Genomic DNA, 14,454 nt, shown 5'->3' with positions numbered 1-14,454 from the left:
AATTAGAGTTCATGTACTTTTAATTGTGCTGAAGCTAAGAAAGTACCTAAATCTCATCTAAATCCTTAACCTCTCTGATCCAAGGGAGAGTGGATTAGATACTTTCTAACTCCACTCTTTTCTAATTCACTCATTATAAAAGCAGGTGCCCCTTGGTCTAATGTTGTGTTCCACTGATTCATAAAGTTCCACTGATGAAATATTTGTGATCCATACTGTCAAAATGTAATGACTTTTCTTTTTTCTCTTTGCCACGTTGTGTGAATGGATGAAGTACATCAGGAATGGGGAATGGTTAGTAAATCAGTTTCCTTGTGTTTCCTCACCCAGGGGCCCACATTTCTTTCCCGTGCTGCTCGCTTCCCATCAGTCAAGTACTGTGTCTGTCTTCCCACCTTTACTCCACTGCTGTTGACTCATCAGGCCCAAGGCTATTGCCTCAGGCTCCTGGATGTTCTCCCTACCATTAGTCTCTTTCCTTCTCATGCCTACTGGAATGACCCTTCTAACATAGCACGCCTGATCCCTGTAATTGCGATGACTTCTGGTCCAAGTACGTCAGTGACTCTTTGCTGCCCTCAGAGGAAGAATATAAAAAATCAACACACATGCTCTCAATCATCTGATGCCTACCTACTTCTGTAGCTCCGCATGCATGACTCACCCTCCAGAGTCTCATTGCTTGGCCGCTCTGCTACATTTTGCTCAGCAAGGAACACCGGGCCTGTATTTCTCTCCTTTTCTTCGTCACCTCCTACCTAGTCTTCAAAAGGTAAGTCAAGCATCATCTTTCCTTGAAGGTTTTCCTATTCTCACACATCCCAGTCCCAACTGCATTAGGTGTATTATTAATAATTAAAATTTCATAGAAGTAACAGTGTAACACCTAATGTATAGCCATTTTGTGGTCCTTTTCCCATCTGCCCCCAAAGACTGTGAGCCACAGGAAGGTAAATGTGACCATTTTTTTAATTGCTTTTTCAACTTACCTAGAACTTCTTATGTGTCAGGCAGTGTTTTAAAGCATTTTACAAATATTAACTTGGTTACTCCTTCTTGCAACCTTATGAGGTAGGTACTATTATTATCCACATTACATGGATAAACAAACTGAGACAAAAATAAATTAGGTAGCTTGCCCAAGGTCCCTCAGCTAGTAAGTGGTAGTCAAGGACAGTCCGGCTCCAGAATCTGCTTTTCTAACACAACTCTATACCGCATACCTGCATCCTCAGTTCCTTGTACTTGGCCAAAAGTAGGTGTTCAACAAGTATTTCTTTAGTGAATAAATTACTGTTTAGCCCAAAGTGAAACATTAAATGCTTAAGTGTGCAATCAAAATGTTAATCTCAGACAACAGAAATCACCCTTCAATTGAGCATGGCTTTTCTTGGAATGCACTTTGAATTCTGGAACATAACTCTATGTCATTCAAAAAAGGAAAGAAGAGAAAAGGAAAATGGCAATATTATCTTTAAACATAATAAAGCAGCTCAACCTTGGAGATATGTACCAATGAATGAAAAATGTTGAATGTCACCACATGCATTTCAAGCTCTTTAAGGTGTTAAGAGAGCAGATAGATTTCCCCCCACCCCCATTTTAGTCTCCAATTTATGAAAAGCATTCACTGATACTGTGGTTGCAGCTGTGTCTCTTTGCTTGTTCTCTGTAGGGATAACACATCTGGAGTGAAGTGACTCAGGTGGAGAAACAGTAGATGTCACAAATTGAAGTGACCACATCACCACTGTTCATGACTCAATCAGCATGAATGCACAGGGTAAGAAAAACTAACTGGGATGCCCCCAAATGTCACATCCATTGAAACCCACCCATATACAGCATTTCTCATGTCCTACGATGAAAAGGGTTTGAGATTTCACCCAGAATAAATTAGAAAGAATACAAGCAAAAATGAAATATTACAAAGTGATATTTTTTTGTTTTTAAGCTATCATCCTTTGGACATCTGGGCGGGAAAGCTTAATTTAAGGTGGACAATTAGACATGCTTGTTTGTTGTTTCTAGTTAAAAAAAATAAAATGGAATAGCACATTTAATATATATTTAAGTATTCCAGGTTGGAAATTTTCAGCTTGAGTAGTTTTCATAAGCTGTATGATAAATTGTGGTAGATTTATATTAATCACGATAGCTATAATTTATCTGGAAGTCACTATAGAGTAATTTAATTCTAACAACCACTCTATATGGCCATCATCGTTAATGTATCTTTATTATAGGGAAGAAAGTAGAGGCTCTCTGAAGTTAAATATCCTAGTAGAGCCAGGACATAAATGCAGTTTTGTCTGATTCTAACACACATGTTAAATGATCAACCTTCTCTCTCTGAAGAGTTAATTTGGGGAGCATATGTATGTGTGTGTGTTTGTGTGGGTGTGGATGTATGTTTGTTGGAGAAAAATGGGCCCTTATGGAAGCTCCATTGTATTTACTCAAGGAATCACGTTCCTAAGGGAAGAATGACGAAGAAAATCTTCCAGTGATCTGTTTGGAGCCAAGAGAGTCTTTGGTTTCTTAGGCAAATAATCATCTTAGAGTGAGAAAAAGGGGAAAACATGAATACAAATGATACGCCATCTGCCACAGACCACAGACTTACACCGAACTCATCAGTGGTAGTGGAGGTGCTGGTGGTGGGGGTAGTAGTTATAATAGTGAAACAGCATTGATATTTTAAAGAGCTTTCACATGCTAGTGACCACAGCAATCACTTTACATGACTACCTCATTTATTCATCACAGAAATCCAAAGGCAAAGCACCATTATCATCCTTGATTTACAGAGAAGGAAATCTATGGCTTGAAGTCTTGACAAGGTGTGCCAGGTAGAATTCTAAGACAGCACCCAAGATTTCTGCCCCTCTCTTCTACTGTGGATGTGCGCTCTGAATATGATGGGATAGTCCCTCCAGGGATTAGGTTATGTTATACAGCACAGTTGAATTTTTAAAAGGGAGACGATTGATAGGTATGACCTAATGATGTGAAACCTTAACAAGAACCAGGCTCTTCCTATAGACAGCATTTGAAGAATGAGGAGTCTTCAACAGAGGGAGATTCTCTGTTCCTGACTTTGAAGATGGAGAGGGTCACATGGAAAGGAACGCAGAGAGTGTCCAGATGTTGGGAGCAGCCCCTGGCTGACAGCCAGCAAGGAAATGTGGCCTCAGTAGCACAGCAGCAAAGAACTGATTTAAGCCATAATCATGCGAACTTGGAAGACCACCTTGACTTCAAAATGAGAGCCTGGCTGAGACCTTGATTTCAGCTTTGTGAAACCCTGGGCTGACAGTACAGTCATATTGTGTCCGGACTTCTAACCATCCGAAGTGTGAGTCAATAGATGGGTGTTATTTTAAGCTACTAAGTTTGTATTTAATTTTTTAATGCAACAATTTAAAAATGTAAATAAAATGTTACCTAGCAATTAAGTTGCAAAGTGGGAGTATACATCATAATATGATTCTGGAGTTCAATTTTCAACCACTCAGCAACAATATGTACCTAAAGATGAGTCTAAAAGAACTGATTCAGTAAAACTTCTATAAGACATTTCAAATGTACAGAGGCACAGCTTTGGGCTGGTGGCACCATGTGAAATTTTCGGATAAAAGGAGACACAGGGTCAGAATGAAAGAGAAGCTCTAGGTGAGTAACTATCCCAGAGAACAATCTTGGCCTTGCTTGTCACAGCTTAAACAGACAACCTGATGTGCCTTCAGCAGGAACACTGACCATCACTGCAGGGGCAGGTGTCATGCCCTGGGGCGGACAATGGCTTTAGGGGATGCAGGTGCTTCAGCAGATTTTGAGCCTTGGGCAATAACCCCTTTGAAATAGCTAATTGTTTTCTCACTGTAAGCAGCAATTGCAGTTTCTGGAGTATTCCAGATGTTTCCCTGATGCAAAACTTCAGATATGCTTTTCCCTTTGCCAAAAATGCTTTGCCCTTGGTTTTCTTGGGCCATTTCCACTTTTATCTTCCACATACCAACTTAACTATCACCTTCTCAAGAAACTTTCTTTAATTACTTTATCAAATCCTGTTTCTCTGCTATTTCTCAAGCATCCAATTGTGCCCTTCACAGAACTTATTACACCTTATAATTTTTCACTTGTTTATGTTTTATGTTGTCTCCCTGACTACTAATATCACTATTAATAAAATAATAACAGACATGTATGTGAACTTATCAGGTGACAATAGAGATCTCATATGAAGCCTCACAAAGAATTGGGAGAGTTGGGGACAATGATATCCACATGCTAGAGATGTGGATGAAGCAAGGATGACTGAGGTTAGAGACCACGCAGTAGTACACAGCAGCTAGTATTATCTCAGCTCCGATTACAACCCAGGCAGCTTGAATTCCTGATACTTAGCAGTACTCCCTTTATACCAAATAGTAAACAATGTATACCTAGCAGGTAGCACAGTACCTGTGACACAAAAGTCTCTCAGTAAGGATTTGTGACAAGAATAAATGAATGAATGCATAGCGAGAGGCAGAATTGGGCTGCCTTCACTTAGCTTTTCAGACAGGATAGAATGCAATAATTGAATATAATAAGAGACATCAGAATGATACAGACGGAAGGAGAAGGAGGGGGAGGAGATGAGCATGGTGGGTACCCTGATCTGACTGTGAATTAGAATTACCTGATATTGCAGCTTTACTCCAGACCTTCAGAGTCAACACCTTACGCGGTTGAGGGGAGTGGGGAACATGGAAATTGTATTTTTATAAAATCACCAGGTGAATTTGATGATTTTTTACTAGTATGTGAGCATGATGAGGTATTTCTGGTGACTACTGGAAATAGAGTAAAAATCCCAGTGCATTCTCAGTTTTGGAATCTATTCTAATACACACACACACAAACTCAGTTTCTCACTAAAAGTATTGTAGTTTTCTATCCATGCAGCCTCAGGCCAGAGAAATAACTGTATAGAGAAAATTATATTATTTGAGCTTTATTAATTTCTTTTGGAAGAAGTCTACACTTAACAAACATTCCCTAAATGCCTGAAATTGTGTGAAGAGAACATATCCATACACACATACACACCCTCTAGATACTATAATAGCGCCAATTTACACATGAAGAAACTGAGCTACAGAGATATATTATGCAACTACCTCCTGACTAGAGAGTTAGTCAGTGACAAAGCTGAGATTAAATTTAGGGTGCTTTATGCTTAAGTCAAGCACCTAATGAAAACCTACCCATCTTCAAAAAATAATCTGTCACAGTTACTGAGGGGTGAGAAAAATGTGCTTGGCAGATGAAGCAAATACACACACAAACACACAAAAGATTATGAAGACATATTTAGATAACTGTAATGAGTTCCATATGTTTGGACTATATAGTGTGAAGTTGTAAATGAATGCTGAGAAATGAGAAATGACAATAGAGAATCAGAAAATAGAGAGCTTTGGAATCCTAGGTTACAGACCCTGAAACTTGTCTTTATGATAGAGAGTTAACCAAGTATCCTTAGCAGCCAGTTCAGGGTCAACATTGTAGCACTTATGCCAGCTCTCTAACTGTATACTCAACCCTCATGATAGCCTAGAATAAGTCATGGGGAAATTTAAGATGCGGAAACAATTTTGAGTTCTCGCGTATCAATAAGTTTTCTCTAGTGTGGAGATTAAATATTTGGTCTTTTTATTATATTTTCCTGAATGGTTAAAATAGCTGCAAGGTTGAACTTTTGACACAGAAAAAAATATATAAATTTAAACAAATGTCACTCTATTGGTGAAGAAGGTATGTGACTCTAGAGATAATTATGCTTAAAATTTAGCTTGGCTTTACCAAAGGTGATTCTTTTCTAATAAACTTTAGGTAAAACTATCTCCACTCCTGCCAGTGCCAAGATAAACACCTTGTACTAAGCCTGTTCTCTGTGCGTACTCTATTGGAATCTTCTCCTAATTGCATAATTATAATAACAAAAGTATTACTCTATATTTTCCCTTGGACACTTTTCGACTTAAATCTAATTTTCACACAAATATATTTTAAATGTCCCTCCCTGAAATCCATCTGGATGATGAAATTATAGAAGGTTATATGAATGTATGGTACATGTATAATTTTACATGAGCATGCATGTTGTGAAATCAAATGATCCAGTAGAATGACCACTGCCAATCTATGTAAGACTTTCTTGCTGTTCTTATACTTCATGTTTAATAAAGAGCAAAATGCAAAATACACTAGAAGTAAACACATTACAAATGTTAAAAGTTGTATTATGTATAGATAGCTAGTGGGAAGCAGCCGCATAGCACAGGGAGATCAGCTCAGTGCTTTGTGACCACCTAGAGGGGTGGGATGGGGAGAGTGGGAGGGAGGGAGATGCAAGAGGGAAGAGATATGGGAACATATTGTATATGTATAACTGATTAACTTTGTTATAAAGCAGAAGCTAACACACCATTGTAAGGCAATTATACTTCAATAAAGATGTTTAAAAAAAAAAGTTATATTATGTAGCATGAAGCAAAGTGAATTAAATAGAACAATATTTAGATGTGGAAACTTTTAATATCTCATATAATAAATTACATACTTTTTCAAATGCAAATAATTTTGAGTGTCATTTAATTAAGAGGTTATAATAAAATACTCAAAAGAAGAGCAGAGCAAGATGAAAGTATTTTTGATGAGGCATTTCTACAGAAAGAGAGTATAACTGAGATTTCAAGAGGAAAAGATTAGAATTGACCAAAAGGTTGTATATAACATAGCAAGAAAGCCTTTGCCTCCAATGTCAGTTTCATTATTTTGTTGCTGTATATTTACTTACTTTTTAATTATTATTTCTGTCAAATATTTTAGGAGTGACCTCTGGTGGAGTACCCTTACTTTCTTAGCAAGACAAAAAGAGCCCCCTTCCAAGGTTGTTTATTACGTCACTTACTGAGAACCTAATCTTTGACATTAAAGCACTGAGTTCTAGTAATGGAAATTAAATACAGAACCTCGCTCTTCATAGGGCATGTAAGACAGCAGTAGAAACTCACATGCAAAAATGCACTGCAATAAGACATGCAATTATAGAAGGACGAACACAAAATAGAATTCGGTAGCGAAGAAGTGAGATTTCAGGAGAGGCATCACAGGAAAAGAGCCCTCAAAAAGGTTTGCAACATAAATTAGAGTTTGCTTAGGAGGCCAAAAAATGAGCAGCAGAAAATCAAATGTGCACAATGTTCTGGAGAAGAATTTCTTGATTCACTTAATTAAGGCAAAGGAAAGAGTGGTTTTAGAGTTTTTCCTGGGCAACTGGAACCAGGAACTCAGATGTAGTCAAACTCTATTTTACACTTTTGTTTTGGGGGGTGTGTGTTTTATTTTGCTTTATGTTTTAGTTTTATTGACTGCCTTTGATTTTTACTAGAGAACACTGCCTTTCTACACATAAAGGGTGATATAGGAAATATAGCCATTTCCAGGCTTCTGTGGCCAAGGATGAAAGGGCTTTCCTTCTGGCTCAAATTGGACAAATCCCTGGGGAGGATGCCCATTGGTCTCGGTTTGATCAGGTGTACACCTTAAGCTCTGATGATGGTCTGACCTTGGGCCGTGACTTCACTGCCTGAATTATATTGAAAGGCAGAAGCTTCTATTCCAACCATATAACCACAGATGGGAAAGAGCAGCTCTCAAAATGGCAAGGGTGCTGTTTCCAGGAAAAATAGAGTGGGTTGATGGCCTAACAAATTTTACATGTACTGCTACATTTCTAGAAAAGGATCTTACAGGAAGCAGTTAAGTTTTATCTACACTGACAGCACAAAAGAGAAAATCCATTAAAATACTGTGTTTATAGCCTATATATGGTTATTTTAAAGCAACAGAGGTTAAATTTGTCTTGTAAGGAGAGGTGATATGCTATATATCTAAGACTGTTATAATATGTTTTTCTATCCTCTTTCCTTCTCAGATGCAATTATCTAACGAGGAAAAAACGATCTCTGCATGATGGCCATACTTGCTCATTTTTGGTTCTTCAACTAAGAAAGAATTTCAGAACAGATCTTAGTTTCTATTCAACTCCTCATGGGGGAAATATGTGAAGGATTTCTAGAAATGGAAAATTTCTTAGAATTTATGTTAGCCTTGGTGATCATTCAGCATGGTGTAGCTGGTAGAAACTTCACAGGGAATGAGGTCGAAGGACAGATCTGAGTTCAAGCACAGAAATATAGGTTCTATGCTCTAAAAACATGATTCACATTCTCTTTCAAATAAACTGCTCCATACTTTCCTTCATCACCACTACCAGTGTTTATTTGGGCATAATTTTCTTCCCCTGCCATGTTCTTTTAATAGATACATGATTTCTTGAGCACCTTCTATGTTCCTAGCACACTTCTAGGTGTTGGTAATAGATGAACAAGATATGAAACTTAGTTATTATTGGGGGGAGGGGTGGTATCTTTGTGTGTATTTGACATTAGGAAGGAAAAAAGAACTATAAAGACTAGAAATAAAGCAAGGAGAGAAGCTAAGGGAGTAAGGCTAATGGGGTGAAAGTGGACATAATACAGATAGTTCCAATGAACTCTTTTCTAAAGAAGTAACTTTGGAACAGGAGCCTGAAGTAAAGTACAGAAATCAACCTGCAAATAAGGGGAAGAAAATACACGATAGGCTAACTGAATGAGTACTGCAGAGTCACCGTGATTGGCATCTTGAAGAAACGGGAAGTAGGCCAGTATGGCTGGAGCACAATGAGAAGGGTAGAGATAAGTGTGAGAGGAAAAAAAAATACCATGTCCAGTTTAATCATTCAATATTTGATCGCAGTGTTAGCTGGTTATTCCTATGTCAAGTCTGCTGGAGAGGAAAAAGTACAACGCATCCCTCCCTGCTTTTGGGAAACCCATGGTACATTTTGGAAGATAAAACTTACACATATATGAAACAAGAGCAAACAATTTCAGAGCCAATGATGATGTGCAGTGCAAACTCTAAGTACTGCTCAGAAAGATCAATCAATGAGAGCTAGGCGACCAGGGAACTTCACTGCAAAAGTGAAACCTGAGATGCATAGAATTAGAAAATCTGGAGGGAAAGAGTTTGTACTGAAAGACATTCTGGAATAATAACGTGCAAAATACTCTTTAGTGAGAAATCAGACTCATGTCAAGGAAAGAGCAGTTATGGTAAGACCTGTCATTTATTCAACTAAATGCAGGGTGATCACAAGTCCCTGTGGGACAGAACTTGTTTGTTCTAGCATAATTATTAATAGTACTATCGTTCACTCTCAAAACTGGATAAGTTATAAAGTCACCCTAGCAAAAGATGACATCTTAGAAATACAGATTGGAATTCATGCCTGAAAATATGGGACGTCTTACCCAAGTGGAGCTGAAGTCCTGTACATGGGAGCTGTGAATAAATATGAGATTAGTTTCATCACCAATCGATTCAAATTTTAGTGATAAAACATGAAAGCATCTGCCAATGAGTCCCCCTCACCATAAGAAAAATCCAAAGAACATTTTCCAAAGATCCTTCACTTACTAAATTGGTATTTTGTGTTATGGTTGGATTGTGCAAGTAATTAATGATATCAAAATAGGAATATTTAGTGGCTACATTTTCCCTTGTTTAAAGCTACAATAATCCACTAAATAGTTTGATGTTTGGAGATTTCATCCTCCAAATAAAATATTTTGGAATGTACATTTTCCCTAAAATTTCCTTTGGAAAAGAGCATAATGGTAGCTGATATATGCTTGGTGAAACATAAAAGTAGATAAGCTCTTTTGCTTTTAGTATTGTGAAAGGTTAGTAGGAAAAAAGGAGCTTATGAAGAAATAAATGTATCTGACAACTGAGTTAATGAGCTCTCGAATCTTATTTTGATCAGTGAGTGATGTAGGAAGCTTTGTTTAGACCTTGGCTAATCAATAAACTATTTTGTAAAACAAGAAACATAGATCTGAGGGCACTGTATTAATTTTTAAATTTAACACATCAGGTAAAGAAAAACCTGCAAAGATCTTAGGATTTTTAGTTGAAGCTCTTTAGAAGAGTGTCTCATGACTACAAAGGGGATACAGCTATAGGAAACTTCAACATGTTATGCTTTCATTCATCCAAATTTAATATTTGACTTCTGTCCCATTGACTTTAAAACACTCTTCTGATTTTGCCTGTCAAAAATCTGTAAGCCTAAAAGAATCTTGGGTAATGATGAACAAGATCAGACCAAGATTGTTTTGATCATTCCATGTCTCAGTCCCCTCAGTTATAAAATGAGGGAATCTTATTATTGTTCTCAACATTCCTATGAGTACCTAAGATTTTTTTGATGAAGACATAATACTCTAGTAAAAATATAGCAATACATATCACTGTATTCCTAAGAGGAATTTAACTCAATTCAACTTTTTGTGACTCAAAAGAGCCCCATATCCACATAATCTCATGTATGTAACTGCTAATATATCTAACTTTAAATATAAAGAAGAAATATTTTTCAACATATGATGTGGGTCTGATAATGTGTGAGATATAAATAAATACTATTATAGAATTATACATTTTCAGAGTTGAATGTGATTTTAGAGATTGTCAATGACCAGATGAAATATTAGATGCCCATCAAGATTAACTAAATTGCTCAATTCTGGAAAGCTATTCAATGTATTGATTCATTAATTTATTCACGTGTCTGTCTACCCATCTATCCATTCACCCATTCATCCATCCAACTATCCATCCAACTATCCATCCAACTATCCATCCATCCATCCATCCATCCATCCATCCAATTAGCCATGCCTTAACTATTATGTGTTAGACACTATTCTGCATATATTCTGTGGCTTATAGAAACACATAAGGGAAACTGAGATTTAGCAACACCTACAAATGCACTAGAATCTTTACCATAACTGTTAAATTAAATATGGGAATAATTCGGAGGTTATTAAAAATGAGTTACTGTCTGTCAGGAGCTTTCATATAGCATATATTATTTAATCTTATTCTTTGGGACTGAAAGGAAAAAAAGACATATAAACACACTAGGCTCTAGAACATGGGACATTCAACTATGTGGTATGTCTTTCCATTTCATCATGTTTCACAGAGTAAATACCACATGATGCAGGCACTGACAGACTCTGGCTGCATTCCTAAGGCTTAACATTCTAAAAGATAAGATAGATAAACGTGTACTAGGGGAGAAGAAGAGTCCTTATCATCTAAAATGATGGCTCCTGTAGAGCTAGATAGAAAAAGGAAAGGATTAACTTGATCCAAAAGTCATTTCACCAAGTTACATCAATGGAAGTACAACTGGTGGTGCAATCTCACCTCTATCAAGGGGATTTAGGGATTTAACAAACTAGTTTTAAAAGTAAACTTGTTCTTTTAGATTATGCAATGATATCTCATGGTTTCTAAGGCACTCCAAGCTTTCCTTGGAAACTGAGTTTCTCCTAGCTTGTGTTCAAACCCCTTTTCTAAAATGTTGTCAAGTCACAACATATTTTTTAGAGGAAGGGGAAAATAAATGGGCATTCTTAAAACAACGTTTTGACATCTGCTAGTTGTGACACTAAACTTCTATGGGCCCAGAATATTTTTTCTATAAAAGGAAGGTGCTGAATTAAAATAGGAATTCCAAACTAGTGGTCTACTGGTTGAATACCATCTTTTTAATGCGTTTTATCAGTTAGAACTGTGTTTTATTATTATAAAATTTAAGCCAAAGGTCCTTAGTTTGGGTCTACACTCTAGTTTAGCACTGCTCCATCACTACTTAATGCCTAACATCCATTCTGTCTTACAGTTTATGATATGCCATCTGACCTCCATTACCTAACTTCATCTTTGAGCAAACGCCCTCCCCGTCTCCAGCTATTTGGCTCTAGTTCCACTTGGCTCTTTACTGTTTCATGAATTCACCAAGCCTGCTCCTGCCTTGGAGTTGTCGTGGAGGAAAAAAATTTCCTCTACCCTTTGAGGTTCTCTGGCTGGTCTAAGAATTAAACTGACATGAGGCAGATTAACAGAAGAACATCAAACAAAAGTTTAATACCGTGTACACATGGGAGAGACCCAGGAAAACTGAATAACTCACCAAAATGGCTGAAACCTTCACCTTAAATATTGGGTTGGCCAAAAAGTTCATTCGGATTTTCCCTGTTATGGAAAAACCTGAACGAACTTTTTGGCCAACCCAACACCATCTTCAGCTAAAGACAAAAGAGCGTGTTGGGGGTCGTTGTTTGGGAATTCAAAGGCAGGAAGGCAATTCACATGGAGATGGAAAAGCAAACATTTGGTAAACAAATGTTTGCTGGGCCATACAGAGACACTGGGACTCAGAGAGGAATTTTAACAGACTTTGCTGGGTTCCTCCCTGTCTGAACACTTATTTCATACTATGGTTATCCATGGTGATCGCTCCCTTCCTGGAACAAGTCACCCATCTAATATGTCCTTTTAGGCTGTTAGGGGAAAGGGCAAATATTCTTCCTGAGTCTTCTGGGCCTTAAAAATAATCAGCCTAAATTAATTCTCATGTCAAAGAAAGAGACATATTTCAGGGTGGCAAATTTTGCTCCAAACACTAATTTGCCTTGGAACCAAACACTAATTCTGTCTCTAATTCTCCTTCTCTATATACCTGGACTAACTGACTCACACCCATCAATTTTCTGCTATAAGGGGCCATCAGATCATAAACCAAACTGATAAAATCAGAGAGTAGGATGCGGGTTGCCAGGGGCTGGGAGGTGAGGGAAATAAGGAGATTTGATCAAAGGGTATAAACTACCAGTTATAAGATGGATAAGTTTGGAGGATCTAATATACAGCATTGTGATAATTGTTAATGATACTGTATTATATACTTAACAGTTGCTAAGAGAATAGATTTTAAATGTTATCACCACACCAAAAAAAAAAAAAATTAATAATTATGTGAGGTGACGGAGGTGTTAACTAACCTTTGTAGGGGAGGAAAAATAATTTTGCCTCTACCCTTCTAGCTTCTTGGCTGAGACACAATATATATGTGTATCAAGAAAGATTAACAAGAGAAAAACACACATAAGTTTAAAAATATGTATATCTCCTGTATACATGGGAGATTCTCAAGAAAACTGAGTGAAGCCCCCAAATGGCCCAAACCACCACCTTAAATACCATCCCCAGCTAAACACAAAAGAAAGATGTTAGGGGTTGGGGGAAGGCCAGTTATGGGAGGTTACCAGGAAAAGCAGAGTAAACAAAGGTATGGTAGTTATGTAGACTTAACTCCTTGCTTTCTCCACTAGTACAAGTTTATAGATTTAGAGTTCATCCTCCTCTTCCTGGTACAGAAAGAGAGAGACAACCTTAAAAATGGAGATTTTCTGACAAGGCTCTTAGATAGCCTCATCCACCTGAGGGCAGACAGCAGAAGCAAGAACTACAATTCTGCAGCCTGTGGAAGGAAAACCACATTCACAGAAAGATAGACAAAATGAAAAGGCAGAGGACTTCATACCAGATGAAGGGACAAGATAAAACCCCAGAAAAACAACTAAATGAAGTGAAGATAGGCAACCTCCCAGAAAAAGAATTCAGAATAATGATAGTGAAGATGACCCAGAACCTCGGAAAAAGAATGGAGGCAAAGATCAAGAAGATGCAAGAAATGTTTAACAAAGACCTAGAAGAATTAAAGAATAAGCACCCAGAAGAATTAAAGAACAAACAAACAGAGATGAACAATACAATAACTGAAATAAAAAATACACTAGAAGGAATCAATAGCAGAATAACTGAGGTAGAAGAACGGATAAGTGACCTGGAAGACAGAATGGTGGAACTCACTGCTGTGGAACAGAATAAAGAAAAAAGAATGAAAAGAAATGAAGACAGCCTAAGAGACCTCTGGGACAACATTAAACACGCCAACATTCACATTATAGGGGTCCCAGAAGGAGAAGAGAGAGAGAAAGGACCCGAGAAAATATTTGAAGATATTCTAGTCGAAAACTTCCCTAACATGGGAAAGGAAATAGCCACCCAAGTCCCGGAAGAGCAGAGAGTCCCAGGCAGGATAAGCCCGAGGAGAAACACGCTGAGACACATAGTAATCAAATTGACAAAAATTAAAGAAAAAGAAAAATTATTGAAAGCAACAAGGGAAAAACAACAAATAACATAGAAGGGAACTCCCATAGGTTAACAGCTGCTTTCTCAGCAGAAACTCTACAAGCCAGAAGGGAGTGGCATGACATATTTAAAGTGATGAAAGGGAAAAACCTACAACCAAAATTACTCTACCCAGCAAGGATCTCATTCAGATTCAATGGAGAAATCAAAAGCTTTACAGACAAGCAAAAGCTAAGAGAATTCAGCACCACCAAACCAGCTCTACAACAAATGCTA

The 14,454-nt window shown here is 37.5% G+C and overlaps 1 long non-coding RNA gene across 3 annotated transcripts in view; it reads right to left on the bottom strand.

The window, feature by feature from the left end:
- LOC309649491 overlaps window positions 1-14,454 on the bottom strand; it is a 600,739-nt gene that overhangs the window by 186,047 nt on the left and 400,238 nt on the right. The window lies entirely within an intron of this gene.

Source organism: Balaenoptera physalus (assembly GCF_965194825.1).
Source record: "Balaenoptera physalus genome assembly, chromosome: 19".
Lineage (NCBI taxonomy): Eukaryota > Metazoa > Chordata > Mammalia > Artiodactyla > Balaenopteridae > Balaenoptera > Balaenoptera physalus.
Note: the sequence above shows the minus strand (reverse complement) of the source record. Positions and strands in the feature narration are given on the sequence as shown.